This window comes from Drosophila hydei, unplaced genomic scaffold (genome assembly GCF_003285905.1).
Source record: "Drosophila hydei strain 15085-1641.00,03,60 unplaced genomic scaffold, DhydRS2 tig00008135-arrow-pilon, whole genome shotgun sequence".
Taxonomy (NCBI): domain Eukaryota; kingdom Metazoa; phylum Arthropoda; class Insecta; order Diptera; family Drosophilidae; genus Drosophila; species Drosophila hydei.
The window spans coordinates 2885342-2900486 of NW_022045844.1; the positions used below are offsets into that span (position 1 = coordinate 2885342).

The window sequence follows — 15145 nt, forward strand, 5'->3', positions numbered from 1 at the left end:
CACTCAGTCGCTGTCGGCCCTTTCGCTGCGCGGCATAATCAGTTGCAAGACGATCGATTAGGTGGCAACAACTGGCGCCAAGTGCAACTGCAACTGCTGCCACGCTGCCTCGCTGCCCCGGAAAAAAGTCAAAAGTGAAAAGTGCGCACAATATATATAAATATATATATTTCAAAATAATTATATATATTTAAAAAATTTTAGAAAATTAAGCTATTTATTTTCAAGTGAATTTTCATCGATTTTTGCTCGCTTGGCGAAAAGATTTCTAATTGAATTACCTAATCGCTTTTGAGTGCTTCGATTGTCTGTCTGAGTGTTTGTGAGTGCGTGGTGAATACACACACACGCACACACACACACACGCGTGCTATTGCACTGCTGCTGTATACTCTATAAAAAGTCGGCGCATTACGCAAGCGAACGCGAATGGCTGCAGACGACGCGCTCACCGGCATTGGCGAGCTGCTCTTCTCGCTGCTAATTGGCTACCTGGGCGCCTTGGAGTTTGCGTTTGTGGCTCGCCATCTGTATCACTGGAGCTGCCAGCATCCTAGCAGCCACAACGCGGGCATCGATGCGGCTGCCGATGCCGAGGAGCTGCCGCGTCTGCGCGAGCGCCTGGACAAGGAGATAGCAGAGGCGGCCGCAAGGGAAGCGGCAGCAGGCAGCAATGTCATGCAGGATGGTGTGCTCTATAGCAATGGATTCCGGGTCGAGTCGGAGGCGGAGAAGCGCGCGGCGCTGGCTGCGGAGCTCGAGCGGCAGCGACGCATCGAGGAGGAGACGCGCAAACAGCTGGCGGAGGCGGAGCACAGGTTGCAGGAGGATCGCAAACGAGCTGAAGAGCAACGATTGGCGGCCGAGGCGAACGAGAGCGCACGAAGGCTAATCGAGGCGGAAAAAGAACGCGAAGCAGCTGAAAGAAAGCGCGAAGAGCAAGAGCAACTCGAACGCGAACGCGAACGCAAATTGATTGAGGCCGAAAAAGCAGCGCGAGGAGAATGAAAGAAAACTGCTAGAAGCCGAACGAGAAAGAGAGGAAAATGAAAGAAAATTGCTAGCAGCTGAAAATGAAAGAATGTTGCAAGAAGCCGAACGCGAAAGAGAGGAAAATGAAAGAAAATTGCAAGAAATCGAACGCGAAGTACCAAGAAAATGAAAGAAAATTTCTGCAGGCTGAATTGGAAAGAGAAGAAAAGCAAAGAAAAGCAGATGCAGAGCAGTACGAACTGGAGGAAAATGAAAGAAAACTGCACAAAGCCGAAGCGGAGCGACTCGCTGCTCAGCGTCTGATCGAGGAGGAAGCGGCTGCAGCAGAGATCGAGCGCCAGCTGCTCGACTTGGATGATCGGGAGCAGGAGCAGGAGAGATGCGGAAATTGTGCAGCGTCTGTTGGCAGCTGAGCGCGAGCGCAAGCTGAGCGCCACGGAGAGCGAGCTGGAGGAGGAGGCCTTAATACTGGATCAGTCCCGACGAGTGGCAGCTAGCAAATTGGATTTGGAAAAGAAACAAAAGTCAATTGAAGAGAACGCGCGACTCTTCATGGAGGCGGAGGAGGAGATGGTGATGCTGCAGCAGCGCATGCTGCAGGCGGCTCAGCAGCAGGAGGATGAACAATATGCCGGCATGGTGCCTGTTGTTGAGGAGCCCTGCGTCAAGAAGATATTGCCGCCCAGATTCGAGGAGCCGACGATCGAGGAGCCGATGATCGTGCAGCGCGTGAAGACGCAGTTTGGCCAGAAAAGCGGAGGAGGAGCAGCGGAGGAGCCCTACACGCGCTCGAAGACCTTAATGTTTCCGAGTGTCTCTGATGAGGGCTCCTCCGTGGAGCCCAATTCCAGCCAGCAATCCTCGTTTAGCACACAGCCCTCCGAGGAGCGCAGAACAGAGGAGGAGCGCCAGGAGCCGGAGGGCGAGGACAATGTGCCCGATGTCCAATACACCGAGGACTATTTGCGTTCGCTGGACGGCATCAAGAGTCGTTTCGCTGATACGAGAGGATGGTTCGGGTCGTCGACGCGCGTTTAAGAAACGAAGATCAAGTGGAAGCTCGAATTCATCGCGCGAGTCACGCGCCTCACGCGACGAAGAGGTGAAAATGTTCACATCGCTGGAGGAGGAGGAACTGCGCCACGGCGATAAGGCGGACTACAATCCCATCAAGTATACAGAGCCCAGCGTGCGCGTCAAATCACATCACAGACGGCACAAGCGCAGTCCTGTCAGGATGTGAAGCCAGCGTCCGATGTGCCTGGCTCACTGGAAATGCTCGGCGAGGAGAGCTCAAATCCCTGGGGCGAAGTACAGCCGGAACACTATAAGGACACCGAGTTTTGGAAGCGGGAGAAGCCTTGTCCATTGACGAGGAGGAGTTCGATCTGGAGAAACGCGCCTCCGGCGAAGAGGTGCTGGACGACTCACAGAACTTGCCCAAAGCCTCGTCCTTTGAGCATGCTACCGAGGAACAAAACGAGCTGCGGCCACTGCGTTGAGCCAGCAGCGCTCCAAGGAGCAACTGGTAAGTGGTGCCTAGCAGCCAGAACAACTGATTATAATTGATCAACTTTTGATCAGGACAAGGACAAGGACAGCTCGGAGTCTACGAAAGCAACGGAATCTGGCAGCAGCGACATTAAATCCAATGTAAGTGCTTTGGCCAACTCTTAACCCTCGCACGCAATGCCCGCCCTGCCTCCAAATGCCCGCCTGGCCTTAACTCTTTCTCTGCCGCAACTGCTTTAACCGCTTTCCATTTGCCTTTCATATCTGTCCGCCTCTGCTTTCTGCCCCCTTTGCTGGCTTTCGCTTGTGCAGCTGCAGACCTCTTCAGCGACAGAGGAGCAGCCGAGGCGTGGTTCACCCGGCCTGCGTCGCAGTCCGCGCATCGACGGAAATGGATCACTACGAGGAGCGTTGGCGTGAATCGGAGGCGGCTAGCCAGCTGCCCAGCAAGGGCAACGCCAACAATAGCCATACATCAGCCGGACACGGCTCCTTGGCGGGATGAATACGGCTTACTCATGGAGGGCATCAGCGATTTCTACGACTTTCAAGCATCCAGCAACCCCTCGAGATCCAGGTCGGCCTCACGCAATCCATCGCCACAGCCCAAGAATGTGGCCAATCGCATGGATGTCGATGAGGCCACACACCCTGGAGGTCTACGACGACAGCCAAGCGGGCTTGCTGGCCGGTGAATTGAATTGCGAATTAGTTTCTACAGATGCTGGAGGCGAACATAAATGAAAACCAGTTCTCAAGGCGAGCAGTTGCAGCTCCAAAATGTCGCCGACGAAGAGCCCCAGAATGGGGGTAATCCAGCTGTGCCCATGGGTCTTTGAAAACGCAGCCTCAAACTGTCAACGAGCTCGAGCAGCACATGCAGCAGAAGGCGCTGCATAATCGAGGAGAAAACTCTGCGGAAATGGAAACAATGGCTACGGAGAGGCCTCATGCAAGTCACACCGGATCGGACGCCGGACTACCCCAACCTATTATCGAGATCAATGACATGGCCGAGGCGAGAGCAGACGACACTGAGCCTTTGCCCACGCGCGAGGAGATGCGTTTGTTTGTCGAAAATTGTGCGTGCCGAGCGCAATTCACGGTGAACGTTCACAGTCACGCTCCCCGCTCCCCGTTCACGCTCGCCTCTGCCGACAGCTGATAACATAGAAAGAAGCTTGGAGACGCGACGACTGAAAACGCATCAAGCACAACGACGAGCTCTTCGAGCAGTTGAAGGACGCACACGCTTTCAGACGTGGAATGTGCCCATAGATATTCCCAGTTATTGCGCTCAGTCCACCTCCCTTGCCTACCATCTCCATTGAAGTTGTGGAAGAGCCAAAGGAAGCTCTGGAGGAGCCCAGAGGATACGCCGGAAGTCGATGGCCAAGCTATTCGAGCAGCTGCGTTCTTCAATCGCGTTCGTTCGCCTTCGCGTTCCCGCTCCCGTTCGCCCTTGCCATCGGCGCCCAATCTGAGCACAGCTTGCAGCACAGAAGGGAGAAGCTCATCGCTCAGAATGACGCCTTCTTTGAGCGGCTGGAACAGCGAGCCAAGACACCAGAGCCGGACTTTCATTCAATTGAGCAGCGTCCAGGCAGCAGTCGGGATATGCGCTCTCTCTCGCCCTCACGCTCACGCTCCAATTCGCCAAAAGGCGGGGAGCATGAACCGGACTTCCAGCTGATGCTCAACCTTGAAGGCGGCGATCAGCGCAGCTTGCGACAGCACAGCGCAGAGCTGGAGAGTGTGCTGGCCAGCATAGCCAAGCAGCGGGAGCTCGACTTGGAGGCCCTGCATCAGTTAACCAATGCCAGCGAAGAGGTCGAGCTGCGCGTTGGCACGCCCGACGAGTCAGACTGTGCCTACGACTACGAGCGCAGCATCTCAGATGTAGCGCGTGATCTAAAGGATGAGCTGAACATCAGTGGCTTTAAGCGTTCCACCTACGTGGGCGAATCTTTAGATCTGGGCAGCGAGTACGAACAGCAGCGTCAGGAGACTGCGCGCTTTCAACGCTCTCGCACGCCCTCTCCCTCGCTGGATCTGTCGGTGGCTCGCGAGCAGGCGGCATCGCAGCGCGAGATGCAGGAGGCCATACTCAATTCGCTGATCAGCGCCAGTGGGTCAGAGGATGAGAAGCGACTCGGGGCCAAGCCCAAGACGAATGAGTACGATCGCAGAGTCTCGGAGGAGCTAAAGGAGGAGCCACTAGCCGCAGGCATATCTGGACAGTTGGACGATCTGCGTCATCGCACGGCTGATTTTCAGCGTTCCCGCAGTCAGAGTCGCTCGCCCGGGCGTGATGTGGAGGATGCGAAGGCGCTGCAGAACATTGATGCCGAGGCCGCCAAGCGGGAGCTACAGGATCAGCTGCTGGATCAGCTGGCAGCTTCCAGCGTTAACTTCCAGAACTTTTCGCGCTATTTGAATACAGATTTCTTGGATAGCGAAAGACGCGCCTCGGACTCGGCCATTATGCAGCTGGATCCGTTTGCAGACCTAGAGCCGGAGGAGTATCATCATTTCAGGCGCTACTCGCTGGCCCAGGAGCAGCCTGTCGAGGAGTATCCCAGCGATGAGTGTGTGTATATCTCACAAATCGAAGTGCGTTCGCTGACGGGCAAGAGAACCTGGCTCAAAGAGGATTTCTATACACACGATCTGGACAGCCTTGAGCTGCAGCTGGAAGAGGGCAGAAAACTATTGCAAGAGTCGGACAAAGAGACGGAATATGCCACTGAGGAGCGCTCATGGGCACGCGCCGTGCTGGCAGCCGAGGCGGAGGCAGCCGAGTTCGATGAGACGAGCGCAGTTTACAATTTTGATATATGCGGAGAGTATCCGGGCCACGATGATGCCTGCAGCAGCAATGACAGCGACGACGAACGACAAACTGTAGTCGAAATGGACGACGACGACGGTGACGACGATGATGAATTCGAGTTTGAGTTGGACGAGGGCATCTCGGATAACAACGAGCGTACGCAGCCAACGGATGAGTCCCATCACGATACATCCGAGTGCGAGGAGGCGGAGCGCAATGCGGACCGCTATGCGAACCGGGAAGCCAACGACTGGGAGGAAGTGGACAATGTGGAGGACTTTGCAGACTATAGCCTAGACGACGGCGCTGTGGGTGGAGCCTATTCCGACCCAGATTCGTTTATCGAGCAGATTTACAATGATGCTGTAAAGAACCGGAAGCAGAGTGGGATCCTAAGGGATTACGAGACAATGGTGCAGGAGCAGTTGCCTGCGGATAATGTGGACCAAAGCGATTCGGATAAGGAGAAATCCAGCCCGGATAGCGAGCGCTATGCGCTGTGGGCCAAGACCAGAGAGCTAAGCAGATCTGAAGATGGCCATAAGCACAGGGACATCGACATATCCCTTGGCCTGCTTGAGGGCGAGCGTCGCGATACGGAGATGCGCTATCTAGGCGATGCTCAGGTGGCGGCACGGCAGTCGACACGTCTGCGCACCCGCTACGGCTACAGTCCCAAGCTACAAGGAGGCATTGCGGAGGATGATATCGAAGTGGATCTGAACTACAAGCGAAGAGGGAATACAATTGGCGCAAGAATTTTAAGCTGGACGATAATGAGTCAGAAGGACCCAGCCAGGAGCTTCAGTCTGGCGAGGAGCTGTTGGAACAGGCACAGGAACAGTTGGAGAAGCAGGAACAAGAGGTGACTCTGGACGAGGAACAGCTACAGCAGCTAGAGCTGGAGCAGGATCAGGATCAGGATCTATTCGAGCCGCCACCAAGTGGTGAATTGGATCTACGTCGCATTAGTCTAGGAGGCGAGAGCATTACCCTTTTCAGTCGTAGTCCAGAGCGCGAGCTGTTGTCAGTTGTGCTGGAGGAAACGTTGCCAGAGCAGAAAAATGGAGGCGACTCTATCAATGCCATGGAAGCCGCAAATGCTGAGCTACCGATCAACGAAGAATCCCTGGAGAAACCCAAAAAGAAGAAGAGCAAGAAGAAGACGCGCAAGGGCTCTAAAACAGAGGAGGAACTGCAAGACGACAACGACTCAGACACCAATCAACAAATCAATCGACGTGCCTCGGCGAGCAGGGAAGATGGGGAAAGCCTCACTGAAACAACTAAGCGCAAGGTGCGTTCGCGACGCAGCTCCAAGAGCAGCGCCACCAATGAGGAGGCCAATGGTGGGCTCTTCTCGCCGCGCAGCAGCATTGGCTTTGTCGCCGAGGAAACACTGGAAGGCATAGCGGAGCTGGAGCCAGCGGCAGAGACAACACAGAAAAAGAAGACAAAGAAAACGCAAGAAGTCAATCAAGGAGCAAGAGTCGAGCGAAGTCCCAGACCTGTCCAATGGCCCAGACATTGATGCAGCCTTGGCCGAGGCTTTGGCCAAGATTGCGCCCATCACAGTTTCGGCCTCTGCGAATCTAACGCCAGCTTCGACCCAGCAGAATCTCTTGTCCAGCCTAAGTGCCGGGCACAGCTTGTGCCTGACTCCCGCCTCGTCCTTCGAGGAGCCGCCGAGCTCCGATTTGGTTACTAACAATGCAGCAACAGCAACTACGCCCGCTCGCTCTGTTGTTGACACCTTTGACCTGCTCAAAGATGCCAACTTCTATCCGCTCTTCTAGGCAACGAATATTATATACACTTACATTTGATTTCAATCTTTATCTGTTTCTTATAGACATGTTCATAAGCCCACATCCACATCGCGCACGCTGCATAAAAATCAATCCAAAACAATCAAACTGTTATGCACCCAGTTGCAGTTGCAGTTGCAGTTCCGGTAACAGTTCCAGTTCCGCTAGACTGAGGGATCTTTCACTGTATATACTAACGACCAGACCCAGAATCGCACGAACGATCTATAAATCGAATTGAGAGCAGGATTATTGTATTATTATTTATTATGATATCGATTAATTGCTATCTATATCTGTTAGTTTATCGATTACTGCTGACAATAAATATGAATATATGAATTAATGAATATATTTCTGATCGAATCAGTTCATTCAGAAACTGCATCTGACGCAATGTTCGCCCCGGCTCGACTCAGCTAAAAATATTTCTCATCTATTTGTATCTGCATGTTTTCTCGATTCTCGCTTCTTGCTTCTCGTCTCTCGCCTCTCACCTCTCACCAGCAAACGTCGGACCACAGAAATGCCCTAGCATTGAGATCATTTTGTTATCCAAATGCGCCAAGTGCACTGACACTCAGCCAGAGACAATTGGCCATATAATATATATAGTATATATGCAGTCTATATAGTCTGTATAGTATATATCGTATATATACCGTATGCTGGCCCAATTTGCACTTGGCTCGTTCGGTCACATGATGTCATCGATTCGAGTAGCGCAAGTCTTGGCTGCTGTACGTTCAGCTCAGTTGATGGCCGAAGAGGTCGAGCTGCGCGTTGGCACGCCCGACGAGTCAGACTGTGCCTACGACTACGAGCGCAGCATCTCAGATGTAGCGCGTGATCTAAAGGATGAGCTGAACATCAGTGGCTTTAAGCGTTCCACCTACGTGGGCGAATCTTTAGATCTGGGCAGCGAGTACGAACAGCAGCGTCAGGAGACTGCGCGCTTTCAACGCTCTCGCACGCCCTCTCCCTCGCTGGATCTGTCGGTGGCTCGCGAGCAGGCGGCATCGCAGCGCGAGATGCAGGAGGCCATACTCAATTCGCTGATCAGCGCCAGTGGGTCAGAGGATGAGAAGCGACTCGGGGCCAAGCCCAAGACGAATGAGTACGATCGCAGAGTCTCGGAGGAGCTAAAGGAGGAGCCACTAGCCGCAGGCATATCTGGACAGTTGGACGATCTGCGTCATCGCACGGCTGATTTTCAGCGTTCCCGCAGTCAGAGTCGCTCGCCCGGGCGTGATGTGGAGGATGCGAAGGCGCTGCAGAACATTGATGCCGAGGCCGCCAAGCGGGAGCTACAGGATCAGCTGCTGGATCAGCTGGCAGCTTCCAGCGTTAACTTCCAGAACTTTTCGCGCTATTTGAATACAGATTTCTTGGATAGCGAAAGACGCGCCTCGGACTCGGCCATTATGCAGCTGGATCCGTTTGCAGACCTAGAGCCGGAGGAGTATCATCATTTCAGGCGCTACTCGCTGGCCCAGGAGCAGCCTGTCGAGGAGTATCCCAGCGATGAGTGTGTGTATATCTCACAAATCGAAGTGCGTTCGCTGACGGGCAAGAGAACCTGGCTCAAAGAGGATTTCTATACACACGATCTGGACAGCCTTGAGCTGCAGCTGGAAGAGGGCAGAAAACTATTGCAAGAGTCGGACAAAGAGACGGAATATGCCACTGAGGAGCGCTCATGGGCACGCGCCGTGCTGGCAGCCGAGGCGGAGGCAGCCGAGTTCGATGAGACGAGCGCAGTTTACAATTTTGATATATGCGGAGAGTATCCGGGCCACGATGATGCCTGCAGCAGCAATGACAGCGACGACGAACGACAAACTGTAGTCGAAATGGACGACGACGACGGTGACGACGATGATGAATTCGAGTTTGAGTTGGACGAGGGCATCTCGGATAACAACGAGCGTACGCAGCCAACGGATGAGTCCCATCACGATACATCCGAGTGCGAGGAGGCGGAGCGCAATGCGGACCGCTATGCGAACCGGGAAGCCAACGACTGGGAGGAAGTGGACAATGTGGAGGACTTTGCAGACTATAGCCTAGACGACGGCGCTGTGGGTGGAGCCTATTCCGACCCAGATTCGTTTATCGAGCAGATTTACAATGATGCTGTAAAGAACCGGAAGCAGAGTGGGATCCTAAGGGATTACGAGACAATGGTGCAGGAGCAGTTGCCTGCGGATAATGTGGACCAAAGCGATTCGGATAAGGAGAAATCCAGCCCGGATAGCGAGCGCTATGCGCTGTGGGCCAAGACCAGAGAGCTAAGCAGATCTGAAGATGGCCATAAGCACAGGGACATCGACATATCCCTTGGCCTGCTTGAGGGCGAGCGTCGCGATACGGAGATGCGCTATCTAGGCGATGCTCAGGTGGCGGCACGGCAGTCGACACGTCTGCGCACCCGCTACGGCTACAGTCCCAAGCTACAAGGAGGCATTGCGGAGGATGATATCGAAGTGGATCTGAACTACAAGCCGAAGAGGGAATACAATTGGCGCAAGAATTTTAAGCTGGACGATAATGAGTCAGAAGGACCCAGCCAGGAGCTTCAGTCTGGCGAGGAGCTGTTGGAACAGGCACAGGAACAGTTGGAGAAGCAGGAACAAGAGGTGACTCTGGACGAGGAACAGCTACAGCAGCTAGAGCTGGAGCAGGATCAGGATCAGGATCTATTCGAGCCGCCACCAAGTGGTGAATTGGATCTACGTCGCATTAGTCTAGGAGGCGAGAGCATTACCCTTTTCAGTCGTAGTCCAGAGCGCGGAGCTGTTGTCAGTTGTGCTGGAGGAAACGTTGCCAGAGCAGAAAAATGGAGGCGACTCTATCAATGCCATGGAAGCCGCAAATGCTGAGCTACCGATCAACGAAGAATCCCTGGAGAAACCAAAAAGAAGAAGAGCAAGAAGAAGACGCGCAAGGGCTCTAAAACAGAGGAGGAACTGCAAGACGACAACGACTCAGACACCAATCAACAAATCAATCGACGTGCCTCGGCGAGCAGGGAAGATGGGGAAAGCCTCACTGAAACAACTAAGCGCAAGGTGCGTTCGCGACGCAGCTCCAAGAGCAGCGCCACCAATGAGGAGGCCAATGGTGGGCTCTTCTCGCCGCGCAGCAGCATTGGCTTTGTCGCCGAGGGAAACACTGGAAGGCATAGCGGAGCTGGAGCCAGCGGCAGAGACAACACACAGAAAAAGAAGACAAAGAAACGCAAGAAGTCAATCAAGGAGCAAGAGTCGAGCGAAGTCCCAGACCTGTCCAATGGCCCAGACATTGATGCAGCCTTGGCCGAGGCTTTGGCCAAGATTGCGCCCATCACAGTTTCGGCCTCTGCGAATCTAACGCCAGCTTCGACCCAGCAGAATCTCTTGTCCAGCCTAAGTGCCGGGCACAGCTTGTGCCTGACTCCCGCCTCGTCCTTCGAGGAGCCGCCGAGCTCCGATTTGGTTACTAACAATGCAGCAACAGCAACTACGCCCGCTCGCTCTGTTGTTGACACCTTTGACCTGCTCAAAGATGCCAACTTCTATCCGCTCTTCTAGGCAACGAATATTATATACACTTACATTTGATTTCAATCTTTATCTGTTTCTTATAGACATGTTCATAAGCCCCACATCCACATCGCGCACGCTGCATAAAAATCAATCCAAAACAATCAAACTGTTATGCACCCAGTTGCAGTTGCAGTTGCAGTTCCGGTAACAGTTCCAGTTCCGCTAGACTGAGGGATCTTTCACTGTATTATACTAACGACCAGACCCAGAATCGCAACGAACGATCTATAATCGAATTGAGAGCAGGATTATTGTTATTATTATTTATTATGATATCGATTAATTGCTATCTATATCTGTTAGTTTATCGATTACTGCTGACAATAAATATGAATATATGAATTAATGAATATATTTCTGATCGAATCAGTTCATTCAGAAAACTGCATCTGACGCAATGTTCGCCCGGCTCGACTCAGCTAAAATATTTCCTCATCTATTTGTATCTGCATGTTTTCTCGATTCTCGCTTCTTGCTTCTCGTCTCTCGCCTCTCACCTCTCACCAGCAAACGTCGGACCACAGAAATGCCCTAGCATTGAGATCATTTTGTTATCCAAATGCGCAAGTGCACTGACACTCAGCCAGAGACAATTGGCCCATATAATATATATAGTATATATGCAGTCTATATAGTCTGTATAGTATATATCGTAATATATACCGTATGCTTGGCCCAATTTGCACTTGGCTCGTTTCGGTCACATGATGTCATCGATTCGAGTAGCGCAAGTCTTGGCTGCTGTACGTTCAGCTCAGTTGATGGCCTTATTCTAATGCTCTTGTCAGCCAAGTCACAAAATACTTAAAATGTCATGTTGGAAAGCATTTTTAAGTAGCCATTATACAAGGCCTTACTACTTTGGTCCATGCCTATAGAATTTCAGTTTATTGTTACCATAAAAATGAAATTTTGTGACACGCTATAAAAATGATTTCGATTGTAGCTTGGCATACGTGAGATAGGTGTGCTCAGTCAACTTCCTGATTGACTGAAGTTACTAATTAGTGATATGTGTGATTACTATAAATAGTGTACTATAATATATATACTATATATAATATATATACTATATAAAGCCTGTGCATTTATACTGCTTTAGTTTAGATAAGGGACTCGAACTTTTTGTTGCTAAAGTCTATTAGCTGTTTGATCGAGTGACGCACATAAATTGTTTGTATGTTTATTTTAGCTAAAAACTACTTTATTTTTAGAGTAAAGCCTAAGTTCAGATAAATCTCTTTTCATCTCTCACTTGTACATAGAAATCCAATTCTCATCTTTTCACTTTGAATATACTTATGTCTTTATACTTAGCTTTTAAGTTTGGGCTTGGCATTTCAGCTGCGATTCTCTTCAGTGAGTCGTTTGATTATCTTCTACTATTAGATATAAGAAATATTTCAGTTGTGTTGCAAGTTCAGCAGGCATAGCTACAGCTTACCAATGAACATTGGCCAATGATTAGGGTTGCCCTGAGGTGTTGCTTGCTAGAGCAATTCACTCCGGCGATCTATCTATATTTATATATAAAAAATTGATGTATTTTAATTTAGTTTAGAGTATTTCGATCTTTGATCGAATATATATATAATTATATATAATTTATATATATCTGTATATTTATAGCTCTAGTTATATTGACCCTCTCACATCTCTAATTCTTGAGAATTCCTTACAGTAGTAAATGCTTTCATATTCCTCTATATCTACTCTGCTTTTAGTCATATTTCTTATATTATGAATACTTGTTTAAGTATTTTATATTCATATACTTATCTATCACTTTACAATGCGCCTAAAAGCATGCAACAACTAGATAAAATAGCTAATATATTATTTTATTATTTTTAATAGCAAAGATAAATTCGCAAATGATTCAAAGGCAAGGCAAAGACGTTGCTTTCTTGCAAATAATAATATTAATCTTTTGAGAGCGATTCCTTTCAGCTTTGTCGCTGATATAACGCTGTCAACTATCTTATGTCATATCCTCTGTCAAATTAGGCGCTGCGAAGTCATATTTTTCGGTGACAATTCAAAAGCGATCTGCGCCAGTCGAGCAGGTTAAATGTGTCTGCAAATTTACGCGCTAAAATATTTATGACAACAAAACACAGAATCCGTGTCACTCGCATGATTTGTTTACGCAGCTCACTTGGCTGCCACAATTTTTGCTCTGTTTGGGGGGTCTCTGCTCTTCAAACTGTTTGCTGTTTGTTCCTTTGTTTTTTTGTTTTTGTTTCTCGTACAGGCCTTCGGCATTGCGTAATCTGGATGTACGTAGCACAAATAATATATAGATATATATCTATATCTATGTCGGCGTACATATGGTTCTTGTTGCACTAAGAAAACATGCGAAATACGTTTGCCAAAAAGTCTTATTCAATAGTTTCGTCTTTGACATGAATTCATTTTTCTTGGCGTACTTAAAAATATTTTTCTCTACTCATTTAATATTTTTTGAAAAATAACCACAACTGCAGAAGCCAAAGGGGTAGATTGGGCTCTGCAAAAGACTTTGATTAGTGTAAGAAATCTGTTAGTCTTTAGGGTATTTAGTCGTCTGCTAATTGCTTATTCAGCTGTGGAGCTTAAACAAATTGAATTTCTTGTCTAAAAGGAAACACCTTTGTTGCCAGCATTTCCAATTTTTCATGAATACGTATATATATATATATATCTGTGCCCCTTAGTTGATTTTTATTGATGTGTATTGCGGTTCCAAAGCAAAAGCAAAAAATAATAATATAATTAATGATGTTTTGTGCCGCGTGCAAGAGATGACCGAATGCCATTTTAATGGCCGATCTAATTATAGATCGGCCATTTCGAATGGATTATCCCAATTTGCATTTATTTATAAACAAACTTCAACTTGAACTTTTGGCCCATGCAGAATCAGAGATTCGCGGCAAAAAGTTCAAGTTTTCCATAATCTTTTGCTCTGTTTGCTGCTCATAAATTTGAAACTTTTATGAAAATAAATGAAAAGCTGGAAAATTTATGAATTTATGACCCAATTAACGCTTCGAGTGTTGAACGTGAAACACGCCAAGTTTTTATCAAAGATTCGCGAATTGCATTTATTTATAGACAAGAGGAAGAAGCAGAAGCAGAAGCAGTAGCAGAAGAGCGCAGAAAATATAAATTGTAAAATAAAAAATAAAATAAATTAAAATAAAATCGAGCGAAGATTGCATTTCACTTTGCTCCATTGCTCTTGTCTGCTGCCGCCGCTGCATTAATAGCTGCAATTATTCATATATATATATATAAATATATATATATATATAAGACATATATTTATATATATACACTCATATGCTGCGTCTACATGGACTCAATTATAAATTCGTTATATGCATCAAGTATGCCATAAAAACTTATACTAAATATATTTTTATATATTTTTTTGTCTATAATAAAACTAACTTTTACTAGTTTGGTTAAATGTAAAAATAACATAATAAAATTTAGTTTTAACGCGTGATTAGCTCATATTTTCACCTAACATAAACATGACTAATTTATCACGTTTATGTTGGGATTACTTCAAGCGGCAGTGCTACAGCTCAAAAGCTGTTTATAATTTGCTTGGAAACTGCACTAAAATCAAATTCTATCTATACTTACAATTTCTAATGTATGCTGATGTTTAAGATAACAGAAAATCATTTGATTTACATTTCCATTACATTCAGTAAAAGCAAAAACACAAGCTTGATCCGTTTATAAGTTCTAAAATTTAGCCACATTTATTTGTTTATATTATATATTGCGTTGAGTTCATAGCTTCATATTCAGCATGATTTAACATGAATTACTATATACTATAAAATAATATATATACAATATATAAAATAATATATATACAATATATATTCTTCATCTTGCTCTTCCAAAGATTTTTATTTTTGTATCGAAAAAGCCCTGCAAGAGGTATTCTGTTTCTCAGCTTTAGAAACTATGTATATGCTTTCTAATTATTGCCAATTTCTAATTAAATTATGGCCACAAACATTTAATTAAATCATTCAACTTGACTATGTGGGCTTTGAACCTCGGACTGCCTGCTAGATGTGCCTACGTTAGAGACGTGGCTAAACGCGCGATGTTTTTTGTTCTCTCTACAGTTCAATGCGATTTCAACGTAATAATTGTGATGTAAATGTAAATGTTGCCATTGTTGTTGCTGTTGCTGTTAGCCTTGTCTGACTTGTCTGCAAATTGGCTGCTTTTAAAATGTCATCGCTACATTGAAGCAAACGAAAAAATATATCTAATAGAGATTTCGACTTGATGGGCAAAGCTATTTACCTTGGCCACTTGCCCTTTGCTTGTCACCGACAGAAACGTTGCGAACAACTAAATATTAAGCGAAATACATATCCAACATGAATTCAAGG

At 47.9% G+C, this 15145-nt stretch overlaps 1 pseudogene; it reads left to right on the forward strand.

Moving 5' to 3' along the window:
- Window positions 1-218: 218 nt before the first annotated feature.
- On the forward strand, window positions 219-10943 carry LOC115482745 (annotated as a pseudogene).
- The last annotated feature ends 4202 nt before the right edge of the window (window positions 10944-15145 follow it).